Below are 19,112 nucleotides of genomic sequence, written 5' to 3' on the forward strand. Positions count from 1 at the left end.
GTTCTTCAGGTCTGTAATAGAAAGTAATAGAAATGCTTTCAGCCATGCTCAGGAAAGAGGGAAGGAGAGAAGGCAGAGGAGTCCAGGGTGGCATCAAAGAGGAGACGGAGGAAGAGCCTGACCCGGGCTTTCTGAAGTTGTCCCCAGCACCCCTGCAGCCCTCAGAGCACACCCTGAGCATCCTGAGGAGAGTACGGACACAGGACAGATGCATGCTGGTGGTGGCCGCAGAGGCTGCTGGGAGACCCTGTGCCCCACAGGTGTGGAGTGGGTGACGGTGTGAGGGTGCTCCTGCTGCCAGAAGCCTGGTGGTTCCCTGAGCTCCGTGTGGGGTCACGTGGCCTATGGTGTGGGCAGTGAGGGCAAGGCAGGGGGCGACCTTCCAGGAGAGTCTTGGTTCTCTATGTCATCAGATCTGGCGCAGTGCGACGGGGATAGCTCCGGGAGAGGAGACCAAGGGGTGATTCTGTGTTTTATTTTTGTGGTCCTGGGGATTAAACCCAGAGGTGCTCTATTGCTGAGTTACATCCCCAGTCCTTTTTAATTTTTTTAAATATTTGTTTTTTAGTTATAGGTGGACACAGTATCTTTATTTTATTCTTATGTGTTGCTGAGGACCAAACCCAGTACCTCACACATGCTAGGCGAGCGCTCTACCTCTGAGCCTCAGCCCCAGCCCCTTTTTTTATTTTTTATTTTAAGACAAAGTCTCACTAAGTTGCCCACGCTGGCCTGGAACTTGCCATCCTTCTGCCTCAGCCTTAAGTCATTGAGATCACAGGCAGGTGAGGTTCTTGTTCTCTGTTCCTCTGGACATAATCAGGGGTCAGCACCTGTCCACCCCAAGAGCCATGTGCAGACTGATTCCTCGTTGGGTATTTGACGTGCGTGCTTTTTTCCTGGCAATGGATGGTCATGATCACAATCGTAGTCTCTGAAGTCAGAGATCCCTGGGCTCCAGCCTCGTCCCGCGTGTGACCAGCAGCAGGGCTGTGGGCAGGTCAGTGGTCCTCTCTGAGTCTCACTGTCCTTGTCTTCAGGCGGGCCTTGGGAAGATGGTGAGGCAGGACAAAGGGATGCATACGCATGCTCCACAGCTTGGAGCTGATGGAGACACGTTGGTTGTTGTTGCTCCTGCTGCTGCTGTTGGGAAGGTAGGCATTGGCAGTGGGAAAGGAATAAATGGCTTTCCCATGAAACACATACCTTCAATCCTGGCCTTGGTAAGGCATTCTGAAATGTTTTGCAAAGATGCCCAGAAGGAGGGAAGGAGAGAAGAATCCCTTTGATTCCTGGGTATCTAAAGCAGAACACGGTAACTCAGAATTGGCACCTTCTCTGCCCATATCAACCTTTCCACTCAAAGGAATTGCTTAGTGTGTTAGTCAACTTTCTGTTACAGTAACAAAATACCCAAGATAATCAACTTATGAAGAAAAAAGGTTTATTCTGGCTCACAGTTTCAGAGCTTTCAGTTCATGGTCAGTTGGCCTATTGCTTTTGGACTTGTGGAAAGACAGCACATTGTGGGTGGAGAAGAGTCAGAGGAGACTGATCAACTTTTGTCAGCCAGGGTGTAAAGAGAGAGACAGGAAGGGGAAGGGGTCCCAATATCCCTGTCAAGGACATGCCCACAATGGCTTAACTTCCTTCTACTAGGCCCCACCCACCAGAAGTGTCACAGGCTGGTGACCAAGCCTTTGATATGTGGGCCTTTGTAGGCTGTATAAGATCCAGACCACAGCATTGGGGTAAGGGGGAACCTGCCCAGAGACTGGCAGGGATCAGACCCCGTGTGTTCCAGGCCCTGCCATGTCGTCTGGCTGGACAGCAGCCCTGGCGGCTGTGATGTCACCATGCAAGTCTCCATTGAGGAAGGGCTCAGAGGCCTCCTTGGCGGCAACTCCTCCTCCTGTGGCTCAAACAGGTCCCAGATGTTTTCCCAGCTGAAACCTAAGATGGTCCTGCTGGGTCTGCTCTTGCTAATGAGTGGAAAAACAGATCCCTCTGTCCTACATTCATTCTTGATGTATTAGAAAACTGTCACCGTGGCTCTCCACAGTGACATTCGCTCAAGGTCAAGCATGCCCTGCCTTTCAGGCCTTGCCCAGATGTCTTCTTTTCCACGATTGTCTCTCACCGCCACGGCAGGCCTCCGTCCTCTTGGATTTTCCCTCAAAGGCTCACTGTAATCCCCGTCCTCTAATATGTGTCCAAAATGCCAGGCCAGATTAAATGATTAGTGAGGACAGGAGGCCAGGGAAATGGAGATGATTGCCGGGAGGGAGGGGCTGGGGGGGGAGGGAGCTGGTGCTGGGTGAGTGGGCGGGGTGGGAAGAAGGGGGAGTGGGAAGTGGAACCCAGGTCTGTCCCTTTGGATTGGTTCTGCACGGAGACAGCACTTTGGCTCATCTTGAGCTGGTCCCCACTTGTAAAGGAGTTTCTCTAAGGGATGCCCTTAGGAGCTGGGTCCCATCCTGGGAGTGTCTGACTTGGCAGCTCCGGGGTGGGGCTAGAGAATCTGCGTTTCTAGCAGGTTCCCAGGTGCCATTGAAGCTGTGGAGGGGTCCTGCCCACCCGTCCCTGGGAAAGGCCTCCAGACTCCCCCTCGACTGCGACTGCGGAGTCCTCCCGAGCCCCTCCCCTCCCCAGCAATCATCCCCGTTTCCTTGGACTCGTGTTCACCGAGAACTCTGCACACAACAAATGGGTGCAGTCGTAAGTGTCCGGCACCATCCCAGCCACCTCGTCCCTAGGATCAAGTCCAAGCTCTCCCCCACCAGCCCCCTCTCCCCACTGACCTTCCCTCCTGCTGTTCCCTGCTTCCTCCACAGGTGGGCATGGCACGAGCTGCTCATTTTCAAATACATTTCAGAGCTCCTGCTGTCTCTTCTTAAAGGCCACAGCCTGCATGTGGTCCCTGTGTCACCTGTGCCCAAGGCGTCACAAACCTCTTGCAACCTTTACTTCAGTTACAACCAGCTGGTGTTTGTTAAAGTCACCTTGAGGATTAGGGCGTCCCCATGAATTGGGGCGGGGCATGTCACAGTGCAGTCCATAACACTTGGCCACCCTCATGTGACTGTATTTGGAGACTGTGTATATAGAGAGGTAACTAAGATGCAATGAATAGGGGTAGGGTCCTGATTTGATAAGACTTGCATGGTGTCTGTGAAGAGGAGACACCAGAGATCTCAGTCCCCATGCACCCAGAGGAAAGGCCACACGAGGACAAAGTGAGAAGGTGGTCCTCTAAACGCCTGGAAGAGAGACCTCGTCAGAAACTAACCTGCTGGCACCTTGACCTTGGGTCTCTAACCTCCAGAACTGTGAGAAAATGAATTTCTGCGTTTTGAACACTTGGTCTGGATGGCCGCTGGACAGAATGACATACTGCAAAAAGTCCCGAACCGCCAGTATAAACCAGGTTAGGAAAGACTCCCAGGGGGCGTTCAAGACAGCAGCCAGTGGAGCTGGGGTCCTCTTTCTCACCTCATTCCAGAGCCCAGGGCTGAGCCAGGCAGAGGAGTGCCCAGTAAAGCTGTCAGCTGAGTCCAGTGGAGTGGAGTTGGCCTGCATGGAAATAGCTGGCAAGTCCTACCCCCTCCAGACGCCATTGGGAGGCCACAGAGCGCCAGCCTCCCTGGGCTTGCACCTGCCTCTGTGCGACCTCCAAGAGCATCTCCACTTCTCTGGAAATAGAGCTGCTGTTAGACTGCAGGGACGTCATGTGAAGGGTTTGCAGGAGGGTCTGCGGGCACCAAGCCCTTGACGCCTGCCCTGCTGGGATCACAAGGCCTGCAGAAGCCTACCTACTCAAGCTCAGGCAGACCGCTGGCTAAAATCACCTCCGAGGTTCTGAGGGTGACAAATAGGATTTGTAACTCAGGCTCACCCCTTGGCAGAAGCTGCCTAGAGCTGAGGTGAGTTATGAGGCTGAGCAGGATGTGGGGCAGCAGCCGTGGGTGAGCAGTGTTGGCCCTGAGTGGGGGCTGGGGACCGCAGGGCCCACACCACTTGGCCATCCTCCTGGGGTTCTGTGAAGGGCATGTGTCTTAGAGAAGGGTGGAGAGACTGATGGCAATCTTCAAGTCATACAAGGTTGCCGTATGCAAGATGGCGGTGTTTCTGCAGCCTCCTGGAGCTGACGGGAGCGCAGAGGGAAGACTGGTTTCAGGAGGGACTCTTGGGACCTCTTGGAATGTGCCACAGGTGTACAGCCTGTCCTGAGCACTGCTGGGCATGAGTGCAGGGTCCGGGGAAAGTGCAAAGTCCACTCTTTCAGGGGGTCTCTGGCCTCTCTGGGTAGGGATTTGACAGTACTCTGGAATGACTTTGCCAAGACTGTTTGACTGGATGCTAGTTCATAGTGGATCAGAACCGAAAGGTGGTCAGGTGTGCAGGGCTCCTGAGCCTGAGGTGGTTAGTCTCAGGCCAGGGAGGGCCTTGCAACCCCCAGGAGAGCACTGGAGCAATCACTCGGTTTGTGTCGCACTGGCAGGCACAGCAGGCGCTGATGCCATTCCAGGATGTCCCAGTGCCGATGTTCTCACTGTAGTGTCTGACTGCTGGCCACAGTGCTGTGTGCTGCAGTCACCAGCCAGGGATGAAGCTGGTCAGCTGGTATCAGAGTGTGGCATCCCATCTGTCCTGATGGCTGTGAATCAGGTGCTGTGATATGTTCCCCTGAGCCAAGGAGCACTCAGCTCCCTCAAATTAGTACTTACAGTTTTTATGACCACCATTACAAAACTTTCAGGGTTTTGTATGTTTTCTTCTTGCTGTGAGGCCATCTACTTCTATTTTTCCTGGAATCACTTTGTGTTCATTTCTTCTTGTAACTTAAATTGATCTCATTCTTACCATTACTAACAGGATATTCAGTGGGGCAAGGATTGTATCTTTTTATTCAGCCTCAGGGCAGGGTCTCTTAGAGCATGCTGTGGAAGTCTTTTTACTCCCTCTTCTACCCACCCACCCATCCATGCCTTCATCCATCCATCCATCCACCCACCCACCCGCCCATCCATGCATTCATCCATCCATGCACCCATCCATGCATCCATCCATCCATTCATCCACTCACCCATTCATCCATCTACCTTTTCATCCACTTACCCATCCATCCACACAGCCATCCACTCATCCATGCCTCCATCTACCCACCCATTCCACTACAAAGACTCTGAACACAAAGATCAATTAACATATGAGTTAGTAGTTAATGGAGGAAGCTGTGGAACATATTAGAAAAGAGTAGTTACCTACAGACACCACAGTTTAGACACCTCCACCCATCAGGCCTGTATGTGGGACAGGCCAGAGACAAGCCCCATCCACCAGAGCCTGGTCTCTTCCAGTAGTAAAGGGCAGATTAAGCAGCATCTCTGAGGTCTTGCACACAGGAGGGCTCAGTGCAGGGACGGCCTCCAGCGGGCCAGCAGGAGTGGAAACTTTCCAACCATGAGCGTGTGTGGCTTGGCATGATGGAGCACAGAGTGGGGAGGCCATGGGTTCCTAGTGCACAGTTCAGAAAAGGCATGCTCCTACACCCGGTGTGAGTTTGGCTGAAGTTGCCAGGGCAGAGTTCAGTGGCACTCATTTGCTTGGCACTGTTGGCCTGGCGGGTCCCTGGCATGTGTCTTCACAGAGCTATGTTGGAGAGTGGAGCTCAGGCCTGTCTCCGTCACGCTGAGTATGCTTTGAGGCAGGGCCGCTCTGTTCATCTCCTTCTGCTCAGGCCGCTGCTGCCCCTTCAGCGTCCTCACACAAACAAATGTGGGGAGCAGAAGATCCAGACTTGCTCAGCTGTTGGAAAGCTGGATGGAATGAGGCTCCCTCCTTGGCCGCTGGGAGTATGGAGTTTCCTTCTCTGTTGTGGAAACTTCCCAGAACTGACCACCAGGGGGCGGCAAATACCAACCTGCTGCCCACGTCTTTTGACATTTTTGTATTTACTTTCCGTGTGACAGAAGCTGCTGGGATTTTGCTGTTGCCAGTTTATTTAGCTCCTTATCAGTTACAAGTGCTGCTTTTTAAAAAGTGGACAATGAAAGAACGAGGCTCACCAGCTGAGTAATTGTTAGGCTCAAGACCAAGATGGTAAATAAGATGTGGAGTTATTTTGATGACTCTTCAGGACAGAATTTGACTCATAAATGTCTCTTAAAAAAACATAAGCTTGCAGCATTTTGGGTGGATATGAAAATGGTTAAATATTTTTGTGGTGTTTCTATGGAAGCTGTTTACGTTTGTAACAACTGAAATTTAAACATTTGTCTCTTTAAAAGATTTATCTACTGCCCTGTCCCCCAAAGACCAAGGAGCAGAGATGAGTACAACCAGAGATAAGCAGCACATGGCATGAGGATTTGAAATAGATGCTTGGAAGGCTTCCATTTTGGATTTGTTTCAATTCTGAGTGCATGTTGACTGTCTTCCTCTTAGCACTGTGGAAGTGGGTGACCTGGAACAGGGGTGTGTCCTCCAGAGACAGGGACGGATCCAGGTAACAGGAAACCACAGCTAGGTGGATCCAGGTAAGAGGAAGCCACAGCTAAGTGGGGAGGGCTCCAGGATCACACCTGCAGGAGGAGACAGGGTGGGGGGTAGGGAGGACACCCCACACGGAGAGACGTCATAGAGAGATAGCGGGCAATATTTCTTGGTTGGAAGGGACTTCAGAGATCAGGGTCCAGAGCATGTCTTTTTTTTGTGGGGGAGGCTAGGGGATGGAACCCAGGGCCTCACACTTGCAAGGCGCATGCTCTACCACTAAGCTCACCGCAGCCCCACTGTGTGTCTTACAGAAAGAGTTCTAAGTGAGGTCGGTGGGGCTCTGCAGGGCAGCCTAGAGTTGGCATCCACCCTGTTCCTACTGAGTAGGGTATCTGGGTCACATTCACAGAGGGACAGCCTGGGAGCACAGGGTGGGTAGGGTTTTCTGTGCTGAAGGAAAGGAAAGTCCTTGGGCATTCCTCCTTGTTTGATGTGGCCTGAGAACGTTAGATGCTTGTGACTGTGGCAACGTTTCAAGGAACGCCGCTCCCTTTGACTGAGTCAGCAGAGGCATTGGGACCCCAGCGTCCTGAGGCCCGGGTTGTAGGCAGGGCAGCTGGGAGGGAGGTTGTGCAGCTGCCTCTGAGTGCCCCGTGTGTCCTTCTTAGTAGGGGGCCGGCCTTCCTGGGCTCTAGCAGCTGGCTCGCCTGGAACGGGTAGAAAGGGGCCCGGGCTGCAGCTCAGAGGAGCTTCACTGCCCTTTGGAGGCCCAAGAGCTGCCTCTGGGGATCATGGTCTGCAAGGTCAGCTTGGATGGTTGATGGCTGGCCCATCGTCATCCTCAGCAGCTTTCCTGCCTGAAATTTGATTTTCCACAGAGGATGTGTCCTGGTGAAGATCACCGTCCCTCTCCTTCACTCCATTCCTTTGTCCCTTCCTTTAGTAGATCACATAAAGGGATCCACTCATTTGTATTGAGTGCTTCCTATTCAGGGACCATGGTCTGAGCATTTCACACATAATTACCCATTTGATGGCCTCAGTGGTCCTGTGAGATGGGTGCTTTCTTGACTCCCACTTTGTAGATGAGGAAGCAGAGACATAGGAAGATATAACAGTTGGCGCAGATCTGCAGGGCTCACACTCCAGCAGTCTGGCTCTGGGGCCCGGCCCATGCCCAACACCAGGATGGCTTCTGTGGTCCTCAAGCAGGAGGTCTTTGAGGGTCCTGTGCCAGTCCTGATCCCTGGTGCTCCTAGACCGCCTAGTATTTGCTTTGGTTAACCGAATCAAACCCAAAATTTAAAAAACGTGGTGTCCACACTGGAAAACATGGAGATTCCACCCAAACTGGGATTTGGCAGAAGCCAAATGGTGAGTGGCCGGGCTGGAATCCAGGCCTCCTTCCCCACTGGGACCTGGGACCTGATTTAGTTTTTAGTGGCACTGCCAACTTTGCCTGGCAGCTCTCGGTCCCTGTGGCCCTGAGCATCTCTGGGCTGGCAGCAGGATGGGGGGAGGCGGGTTGTTCCAGCCTTCATATTGATGTTCTTTATGGGAAAAAGACCATTATGATGGACGTTTATTGTAGCCAGGGGAATTTTATTTTATTTTATTTTTTGGCTCAAGTCAATGGAATGATTTTGAACATCTCTGCCTACTACAATGAAATTTAATAAGGCAAACAAAGTCTGTACTTGCTTAGATAAATTTTAAGAAGTAAAGTGGTCCATTTAAATTTACGTCCACAAAGCCCTTATATTCTCTGAGAAGCAAATGGTTGGTTGTTAAGTATGTGTTCTACATTTCTTGATTTATTAACTTTAGACATTTCTGCCTCTCTGCTGTGACAGATGAGAATCTAGTCACACAACATCCTGCCTTTACCTCTTGTTTCACTTTTTTCCCCTTCACAATTTTTGATGTTTACATTATTAATTTTAATTCTCCCAAGAACTAATGGGTTAGTTATAAATATCCTGGACCTCCATTTCCCATCCTAACCACTTCATATCTTGACTCCTTCCCTCTCCACTTCTGTCTGCTGAACCATTCATTTGTATGCTGTCAAGACTGAAGCATTTAAAAATATTTTCTAGGACCATCATCTAGCTTTTGGACCTTTGATTATATTATTAAGGCCAGTCTTGTTCACGGTTCCATGTAGTCTGTGAGGCTCATATTTCTACTCTATATACCAAGTGTCAAAACACTGTTACAGTTTTGAAGAACAACACTATTCCTAGCTTCTAGGTCAAATGGAATCACTTTTCTCATACTCTGCGAATTACTGAAAATCCTGTCATGTTTTTGTTTGCTTGATATTTAGATAATTGTATTTTGTAATTGTATTTTTGTTTTTGATTTCTCCTGGAATTTTAAATTGCCTTTCTTTTTTCTTGTTAGGAGAAAAAAATATATGTCTTCAACACCATAACAATAGTGTCTTCTAGCTTCTGATTCTTTTTGCCTGTTACATAGAATCCATCCATTATTCTCATTGAAGATCTAATGATGCCCACTGATTTTTTAATTTTAATCTTGACTAATTATATCTGATGTGATCTATAGCAATCATCATCTAAGTATTTTTTTTGCAAGATTTTTTGAAGTAAAAAAACTTTTCCAAATCCTCTATTATCTTTTTGGTTGGGTTTTCTCTGGTTTTATTGTGATATGTATAGAAGTAATATCTTATGGAAGGGTGTGTGGATGATAATGTTTTGATTCCTTGTATGTCTGAAATGTTCTGCATTTTGCCTTCACATTTGATTGACATTTTAGCTGAGACTTTTAACTTGAAAATAATTTTCTTTCAGGGTGTTGCTCCATTATCTTCTTGCATTAGATCCACTCACGGAAAATCCTGTTTTCCTCTGTTGTTACCTGAAAGTTATCTCTGCAAACTATTTGTATGAATTTTTCTTTTTTTTTCTTTCTTTCTTTATTTTATTTTATTGGTTGTTCAAAACATTACAAAGATTGCAGAATCACATTGGTTATACATCCACATTTTTACATAATGCCATTTTAGTAACTGTTGTATTCTGCTACCTTTCCTATCCTCTACTATCCCCCCTCCCCTTCCCTCACATCTTCTCTCTCTACCCCATCTACTGTAATTCATTTCTCTCCTTGTATTATTTTTCCCCATTCCCCTCACAACCTCTTATATGTAATTTTATATAACATTGAGGGTCTCCTTCCATTTCCATGCAATTTCCCTTTTCTCTCCCTTTCCCTCCTATCTCATGTCTCTGTTTAATGTTAATCTTTTCCTCCTGCTCTTCCTCCCTGCTCTGTTCTTAGTTGCTCTCATTATATCAAAGAAGACATTTGGCATTTGTTTTTTAGGGACTGGCTAGCTTCACTTAACATAATCTGCTCTAGTGCCATCCATTTCCCTGCAAATTCCATGATTTTGTCATTTTTTAGTGCTGCGTAGTACTCCATTCTGTATAAATGCCACATTTTTTTTTTTTATCCATTCATCTATTGAAGGGCATCTGGGTTGGTTCCACAGTTTAGCTATTGTGAATTGTGCTGCTATGAACATGGATGTGGCAGTATCCCTGTAGTACGCTCTTTTAAGTTCTTCAGGGAATAGTCGGAGAAGGGCAATAGCTGTGTCAAATGGTGGTTCCATTCCCAGCTTTCCCAGGAATCTCCATACTGCTTTCCAAATTGGCCTCACCAATTTGCAGTCCCACCAACAATGAACAAGTGTACCCTTTTCCCCACATCCTCGCCAGCACTTGTTGTTGTTTGACTTCAGAATGGCTGCCAATCTTACTGGAGTGAGATGGTATCTTAGGGTGGTTTTGATTTGCATTTCTCTGACTGCTAGAGATGGTGAGCATTTTTTCATGTACTTGTTGATTGATTGTATGTCCTCCTCTGAGAAGTGTCTGTTCAGGTCCTTGGCCCATTTGTTGATTGGGTTATTTGTTATCTTATTGTCTAATTTTTTGAGTTCTTTGTATACTCTGGATATTAGGGCTCTATCTGAAGTGTGAGGAGTAAAGATTTGTTCCCAGGATGTAGGCTCCCTATTTATCTCTCTTATTGTTTCTTTTGCTGAGAAAAAACTTTTTAGTTTGAATAAGTCTCATTTGTTGATTCTAGTTATTAACTCTTGTGCTATGGGTGTCCTATTGAGGAATTTGGAGCCCGACCCCACAGTATATAGATCGTAGCCAACTTTTTCTTCTATCAGACACAGTGTCTCTGATTTGATATCAAGCTCCTCGATCCAATTTGAGTTAACTTTTGTGCATGGCGAGAAAAAGGGATTCAGTTTCATTTTGATGCATATGGATTTCCAGTTTTCCCAGCACCATTTGTTGAAGATGCTATCCTTCCTTCATTGCATGCTTTTAGCCCCTTTATCGAATATAAGATAGTTGTAATTTTGTGGATTGGTTTCTGTGTCCTCTATTCTATACCATTGGTCCACCTGCCTGTTTTGGTACCAGTACCATGCTGTTTTTGTTACTATTGCTCTGTAGTATAGTTTGAAATCTGGTGTTGCTACACCTCCTGATTCACACTTCCTGCTTAGAATTGCTTTTGCTATTCTGGGTCTTTTATTTTTCCATATGAATTTCATAATTGCTTTATCTATTTCTATACCATATGCCATTGGGATTTTAATTGGCATTGCATTAAACCTATAGAGAACTTTTGGTAATATCGCCATTTTGATGATGTTAGTTCTGCCTATCCATGAACAGGGTATATTTTTCCATCTTCTAAGATCTTCTATTTCTCTCTTTAGGGTTATGTAGTTTTCATTGTATAAATCTTTCACCTCTTTTGTTAGGTTGATTCCCAAGTTTTTTTTTTTTGAGGATATTGTGAATGGGGTGGTTTTCCTCATTTCCAGTTCAGAAGATTTGTCGCTGATATACAGGAATGCCTTTGATTTATGCATGTTGATTTTATATCCTGCCACTTTGCTGAATTAATTTATTAACTCTAGTAGTTTCTTTGTAGACCCTTTTGTGTCTTCTAGGTATAGGATCATATCATCCGCAAATAGTGATAATTTAAGTTCTTCTTTTCCTATCTTAATGCTTTAATTTCTTTTGTCTGTCTAATTGCTCTGGCCAGTATTTCGAGAACTATGTTGAATAGAAGTGGTGATAGAGGGCATCCCTGTCTTGTTCCAGATTTTAGAGGGAATACCTTCAGTTTTTCTCCATTTAGAATGATGCTAGCCTGAGCCTTAGCATATATAGCTTTTATAATGTTGAGGTAAGTTCCTGTTATCCCTAGTTTTTCTAATGTTTTGAACATAAAGGAATGCTGTACTTTGTTGAATGCTTTTTCTGCATCTATCGAGATGATCATATGGTTCTTATCTTTAAGTCTATTGATGTGGTGAAAAACATTTATTGATTTCTGTATATTGAACCAGCCTTGCATCCCAGGGATGAATCCTACTTGATCATGATGCACGATCTTTTTTTTTTTTTTTTTTAAAGAGAGAGTGAGAGACGAGAGAGAGAGAGAGAGAGAGAGAGAGAGAGAGAGAGAGAGAGAGAGAGAGAAAATTTTTAATATTTATTTTTTAGTTCTCGGCGGACACAACATCTTTGTTGGTATGTGGTGCTGAGGATCGAACCCGGGCCGCACGCATGCCAGACGAGCGCGCTACCGCTTGAGCCACATCCCCAGCCCATGCACGATCTTTTTGATATGTTTTTGTATACGATTTGCCAGAATTTTATTGAGGATTTTTGCATCTAAATTCATTAGGGATATTGGTCTGTAGTTTTCTTTCTTTGAGGTGTCTTTATCTGGTTTGGGGATCAGGGTGATATTGGCCTCATAGAATGAATTTGGAAGTTCTCCCTCTTTTTCTATCTCCTGAAATAGATTGTGGAGTATTGGTATTAGTTCTTTGTTAAAGTTCTTGTAAAACTCTGCTGTATATCCCATCCGGTCCTGGACTTTTCTTGGTTGCTAGTTTTTTGATGGCTTCTTCTATTTCCTCACTTGGTATTGGTCTGTTTAGGTTGTTTATATCTTCCTGACTCAATCTGGGTAGTTCACATGTCTTAAGAAAATTATCAATGCCTTCACTATCTTCTATTTTATTAGAGTATAGGGTTTCAAAATAATTTCTAATTATCTTCTGTATTTCTGAATTGTCTGTTGTGATGTTGCCTTTTTCATCCCGTAAGCTAGTAATTTGGGTTCTCTCTCTTCTTCTCTTTGTTAGCGTGGCTAGTGGTCTATCAATCTTATTTATTTTTTCAAAGAACCAACTTTTAGTTTTATTATTTTTTTTATTGTTTCTTTTGTTTTGATTTCATTTATTTCAGCTCTAATTTTAATTATTTTTTGCCTTCTACTGTATTTGCTGCTGATTTGTTCTTCTTTTTCTAAGGCTTAGAGGTGTAGTGTGAGGTCATTTATTTGTTGGCTTTTCCTTCTTTTAAGGAATGAACTCCATGAAATGAATTTTCCTCTTAGTACTGCTTTCATAGTGTCCTAGAGATTTCGATATGTTGTGTCTGAGTTTTCATTTACCTCTAAGAATTTTTTAATTTCCTTTTTGATGTCTTCTGTAACCCTTTGTTCATTCAGTAGCATATTGTTTAATCTCCATGTGATGTAGGATTTTTCCTTTCTCATTTTATTATTGATTTCCAATTTCATTTTATTATGATCAGATAAAATGCATGGTAGTATCTCAACTCCTTTGTAATTGCTAAGATTTGCCCTGTAACATAATATATGGTCTATTTTTGAGAAGGATCCATGTGCTGCTGAAAAGAAAGTGTATCCACTTGATGTTGGGTGGTATACTCTGTATATATCAATTAAGTCTAAATTATTAATTGTATTATAGAGCTCTATAATTTCTTTATTCAACTTTTGTTTGGAAGATCTGTCCAGTGGTGAGAGAGGTGTGTTAAAATCTCCCATGATTGGATAGACAGAACTAACATCATCAAAATGGCGATATTACCAAAAGTTCTCTATAGGTTTAATGCAATGCCAATCAAAATCCCAATGGCATTTCTTGTAGAAATAGAGAAAGCAATCATGAAATTCATATGGAAAAATAAAAGACCCAGAATAGCAAAAACAATGCTAAGCAGGAAATGTGAATCAGGTGGTATAGCAATACCAGACTTCAAACTATACTACAGAGAAATAGTAACAAAAACAGCATGGTACTGGTACCAAAACAGGTGGGTGGACCAATGGTACAGAATAGAGGACACAGAAACCAATCCACAAAACTACAACTATCTTATATTTGATAAAGGGGCTAAAAGCATGCAATGGAGGAAGGATAGCATCTTCAACAAATGGTGCTGGGAAAACTGGAAATCCATATGCATCAAAATGAAACTGAATCCCTTTTTCTCGCCATGCACAAAAGTTAACTCAAATTGGATCGAGGAGCTTGATATCAAATCAGAGACACTGTGTCTGATAGAAGAAAAAGTTGGCTACGATCTATATACTGTGGGGTCGGGCTCCAAATTCCTCAATAGGACACCCATAGCACAAGAGTTAATAACTAGAATCAACAAATGAGACTTATTCAAACTAAAAAGTTTTTTCTCAGCAAAAGAAACAATAAGAGAGATAAATAGGGAGCCTACATCCTGGGAACAAATCTTTACTCCTCACACTTCAGATAGAGCCCTAATATCCAGAGTATACAAAGAACTCAAAAAATTAGACAATAAGATAACAAATAACCCAATCAACAAATGGGCCAAGGACCTGAACAGACACTTCTCAGAGGAGGACATACAATCAATCAACAAGTACATGAAAAAATGCTCACCATCTCTAGCAGTCAGAGAATTGCAAATCAAAACCACCCTAAGATACCATCTCACTCCAGTAAGATTGGCAGCCATTCTGAAGTCAAACAACAACAAGTGCTGGCGAGGATGTGGGGAAAAGGGTACACTTGTTCATTGTTGGTGGGACTGCAAATTGGTGAGGCCAATTTGGAAAGCAGTATGGAGATTTCTTGGAAAGCTGGGAATGGAACCACAATTTGACCCAGCTATTCCCCTTCTCAGTCTATTCCCTAAAGACCTTAAAAGAGCATGCTACAGGGACACTGCTACATCGATGTTCATAGCAGCACAATTCACAATAGCAAGACTGTGGAACCAACCTAGATGCCCTTCAATAGACAATGGGTAAAAAAAAAATGTGGCATTTTTACACAATGGAGTATTACTCTGCATTAAAAAATGACAAAACCATAGAATTTGGAGGGAAATGGATGGCATTAGAGCAGATTATGCTAAGTGAAGCCAGCCAATCCCTAAAAAACAAATGCCAAATGTCTTCTTTGATATAAGGAGAGTAACTAAGAACAGAGTAGGGACAAAGAGCATGAGAAGAAGATTAACATTAAACAGGGATGAGAGGTGGGAGGGACAGGGAGAGAGAAGGGAAATTGCATAGAAATTGAAGGAGACCCTCAGGGTTATACAAAATTACATACAAGAGGAAGTGATGGGAAAGGGAAAAATAATACAAGGGGGAGAAATGAATTACAGTAGAGGGGATAGAGAGAGAAGAGGGGAGGGGGGCAGGGGAGGGAGGATAGTAGAGGATAACAAAGGCAGCAGAACACAACAGACACTAGTATGGCAATATGTAAATCAATGGAAGTATAACTGATGTGATTCTGCAGTCTGTATACGGGGTAAAAATGGGAGTTCATAACCCACTTGAATCAAAGTGTGAAATATGATATATCAAGAACTATGTAATGTTTTGAACAACCAACAATAAAAAAAAATCTCCCATGATTATTGTGTTGTGGTCTACTTGACTCTTGAACTTGAGAAGAGTTTGTTTGATGAACGTAGCTGCACCATTGTTTGGGGCATATATATTAATGATCGTCAAGTCTTGTTGGTGTATGGTTCCCTTGAGCAGTATGTAGTGTCCTTGTTTATCCCTTTTGATTAACTTTGGCTTGAAGTCTATTTTATTTGATATGAGTATGGACACCCCTGCTTGCTTCTGGGGTCCGTATGAGTGATATAATTTTTTGCAACCTTTCACCTTCAGTCTGTGTATGTCTTTTCCTATCAGATGTTTCTCCTGTAGGCAGCATATTGTTGGATCTTTTTTTTAATCCATTCTACTAGCCTATGTCTTTTGACTGTTTGAATTTTTTCAATGATGTTCCCACGTCTCACTTTTTGCTTATCACAATTTATTATTATTATTGTTATTATTATTATTATTATAGCTTTATGGTTACACATAGTAGTGGGGTTCATCCCAACAAACTCATACTTGCATGGAAATGGATTTCTGTTCATGATCCCCCCCTTTCCCTCCTCCTTTTCCCTCCTGTTCTCCCTCCTGTCTCCCATTCTCTTTCTCTACCTAGACGTCCTTTCAGTCATCTACTAATTTGTATTTGATTGGTTCTGTATGTTATCTAATCCTTCCCTCCCTCTTTATTTTACTCTAACTTCCACATATGAGAGAAAACATTCAACCTTTGAGTTTGAGTTCAGCTAATTTCACTAAGCATGAGATTCTCTATTTCAATGCATTTACCAGTGAATGCCATAATATATGTGTATATTACATATCTATATTATATAATGTATATATCATAATTTCTTAATCCATTCATCTATTGACAGGCACCTGGGTTGATTTCATAATTCACTTATTTTGAATTGTGTTGCTATAAACATTGATGTGGCTATGGCACTTTAGTATGCCAATTTTAAATATTTTGGAAAAATACCCAGGAGTGGGATAACTGAGTGATCTGGTGATTCCATCCCTAGTTTTTTGAGGAATCTCCACACTGCTTTCCAGAGTAGTTGTATTGCAGCCCCACCAACAATGTACAAGTTTTCTTTTCTTCCTACCTGCTTGACTCTCAATAGGATGCCTCAGTGTGGAAGTTTGTCTCTTGTTTTTCTGGAAACTTTTCTTCTAGTAGTTCTTCAGTAATTCTTTTTTATCCCATTTTTCTGTTTTCTCAGAACTCTAATTGTTGGGAGGTTGAACTTTTAGCTTGAGTGCCTCTCTTGATTTTCCCCTCATATTTTCCTACAGGAGTTACTCTATATTCTGAACATTTTTCTGATTGCATAGTTTGTTTGCACAGTTATGTTTAACCTTGAAGAGCTTTTCCTCTTATTTATTTTTTCTATATTAGTATGTTATCTTCTGTAAGTGCAATTGTGCTGTAATCTCTTTGCTGATACCAACTGGATATTGCTTTTCATAGTTCTGTTTCCTGAGTTATCTTTCTGTCCCTCTAGAGTCAGTTGGGGTCAATTAGAGGCATGCAGAGGGTTAGGAAGCCGAAGGACTAGAAAATAGCACATACAATCAATATGAAGTAAGTGCTTTCAAGGAGTTATGGGCAGGACCTGAGAAAATCACCAAGGTTAACTCAAGCCATTCAGAGAAGAGTTCCCCAAAGACAGTATGTTCTTCATTTTTAAGGACAAAAATAAATTATTTCAGAAATAAAGAAAGGGAAAGACAATCCAGGAAAAGGGAAATGTATGAAGACACTGAAGGGTGAAGCAGTGTGGTCCAGTTGTGGGTGAACAGAGGGCTTAACATGACCCAAGTTTGCATGGCCTGCTCAAGAGGCTGTGGTGGGGATAGACTAAGGGGACAGGTGAGCCAGGGCCATAATGCACAAGCACTCATGATCTGTGGAGGGCCCGGAGAGGAAGACTCACCTGCAGGGGAAGGACCAGAGGTCTACTGACTATCCTAACAGGAACTCACAAGATGGAGGGGGTGAAGGATGGACAGTTGGGACTATGATGATAGTCTAAGCAAGAGAGGATATGCAGAAAGTGTGGAAGGGGCAGGGGGACAGGATATGATGCATGGGCGGGGCCAGAACAGAGAGAGCAGGTGGGGTGACTGGATGTGAGGGGTCAAGGGTGATAGCAGGTCTGGCCTGATGGCTGTGTGACTTGAACAGATCTAGGGAGTTGGGAAGGGTCACACCTCCTCCTCTCCCATCATTAGAGACAGTGTTTCCTTAAATACCCAACTCATTTGGGCTTCTGTAGACCTGTTCTGTCCCTCTTCCTCTTTCAGTTCCCCTTCTTCCTCCTCCCTCTGGGAGCAAGTACTGAATGCACCAGTGGTTTGGGCACCAGTGAAGGTCCTTCCAGGAGGATGCCTCCCTCTCTGTCTGTCACCTCCAGGGATGTGTGGGCATGTGTCTAAGGCTGGCTGCAGTGTCAGCAAGCCCTTCTAAGAAACCCTCCACCACTTCCTCCAGTCTGACTTGAGTCAATTAAAAAAGGTGACGTTTTAATCTCTGTCTGCAATTCCTTACTTTATTTCTCAATTTGTCCAAAGGTCATGTGGTGGTGGTGGGGGGGTGTTGCCCATATTCAAAATGTATGTATTACCATGTCCCAAATAAAGAGCACAGCTCTCCCACCTCTAGCTGCTCTTGGAGAATACACTGTAAGTTGAGCATGTGGAAATCCTGACTGCACTGTAGGGAATTCCCTCTGGATCACGCTTGACTCACTTTGGAGGGGTTGTGGCTGGGGAAAAAGGAGGTCAATTGAGGAACAGGAACTCCTTGCCTGCAAGGTTGGCCCTGACTGGGGGCTCCAAGAACTTCTGAGGAGCCACATTTATTTGCTGCTCAGCAGATTCAGGGGGAAGGAGGTCTTGCTTGGGGTACCTCACCTCCAAAGCTGGTCATTGGGAATGTGAACTTCAAGATGATAAGAGTGCCTCTCTTGATTTTCCCCTCATATCTCTTCTTGGTCACCGTCGACTCTCTGGTCTAGAATAGGTCCTGGCACCCAGTAAGCACTCAGGGAGCAAATAGTGAACAAACGGATGGATGAGTGGAAGGAAAAATGGATGGACAGATGGATGAGTGGATGGATATATACTGACGAAGGGAAGATTTCCTTGGTGGAGAATAAATCAGCCCAGATCACAATGCTATGGGGATTGGGAGTGGGTCATTTGGTGACTTTTAATTCATTTATTCATTCTGTAGTGCTGAAGACTGGATCCAGGGGCTGTGCCTGCTGGGCAAGAGCTCTACCACTGGGCTACATCCCCAGCTCTTATTTGGTGGCATTTTAAATATATGAAGAGCCCTAGAAGCCTGAGCTGAATCTCTTAAAGGAACAAAAGAAAACATTTTCCATTTCTCACACGTACATCCAGACCTTTGTTTTAGAGCTTTGGGACTCGTGCACATCAGGGGATTTCGGTCTGGGCAGGCGTGCGCATGGGCAGGAACTACTCTGTTTTTATTTCCTCAGTGCTTGCTTTCTCCTTGGCCGCCCTTGCAGATTGCTCATGGCTGAGCCTCCTGGGTCTGACGACATTGTCAGTGTGACTGGAGTGCTATTCTGGGCGAATGATGAACAGGTCCCGGAATGGTCTCTGTTCTCTAATGACAGCTGTGTAATAGGTTTAAAGCTTCAGAGAGCAGCCCTGGCCCCAAACTTTGGAGGAGCTGGGCTAGGGGGATTCTTCCTGGCGAGGGAAACTGATCTCAAACTCCAGCAACACAGACCCTGTTGCAGTTCCTCAGGGCCACGTGTCCTCACCTCTGGGCTCTGCACAGCTTGGCCCTTTGG

General features: G+C 44.7%; 1 protein-coding gene across 1 annotated transcript in view; it reads left to right on the forward strand.

Moving 5' to 3' along the window:
- Positions 1 to 19,112, forward strand: part of LOC144372325 (acyl-coenzyme A oxidase-like protein) — a 105,660-nt gene that overhangs the window by 70,072 nt on the left and 16,476 nt on the right. The gene's annotated exons all lie outside the window — the stretch shown is intronic.

The sequence above is a fragment of the Ictidomys tridecemlineatus genome (assembly GCF_052094955.1).
Source record: "Ictidomys tridecemlineatus isolate mIctTri1 chromosome 12 unlocalized genomic scaffold, mIctTri1.hap1 SUPER_12_unloc_4, whole genome shotgun sequence".
Classification (NCBI taxonomy): domain Eukaryota; kingdom Metazoa; phylum Chordata; class Mammalia; order Rodentia; family Sciuridae; genus Ictidomys; species Ictidomys tridecemlineatus.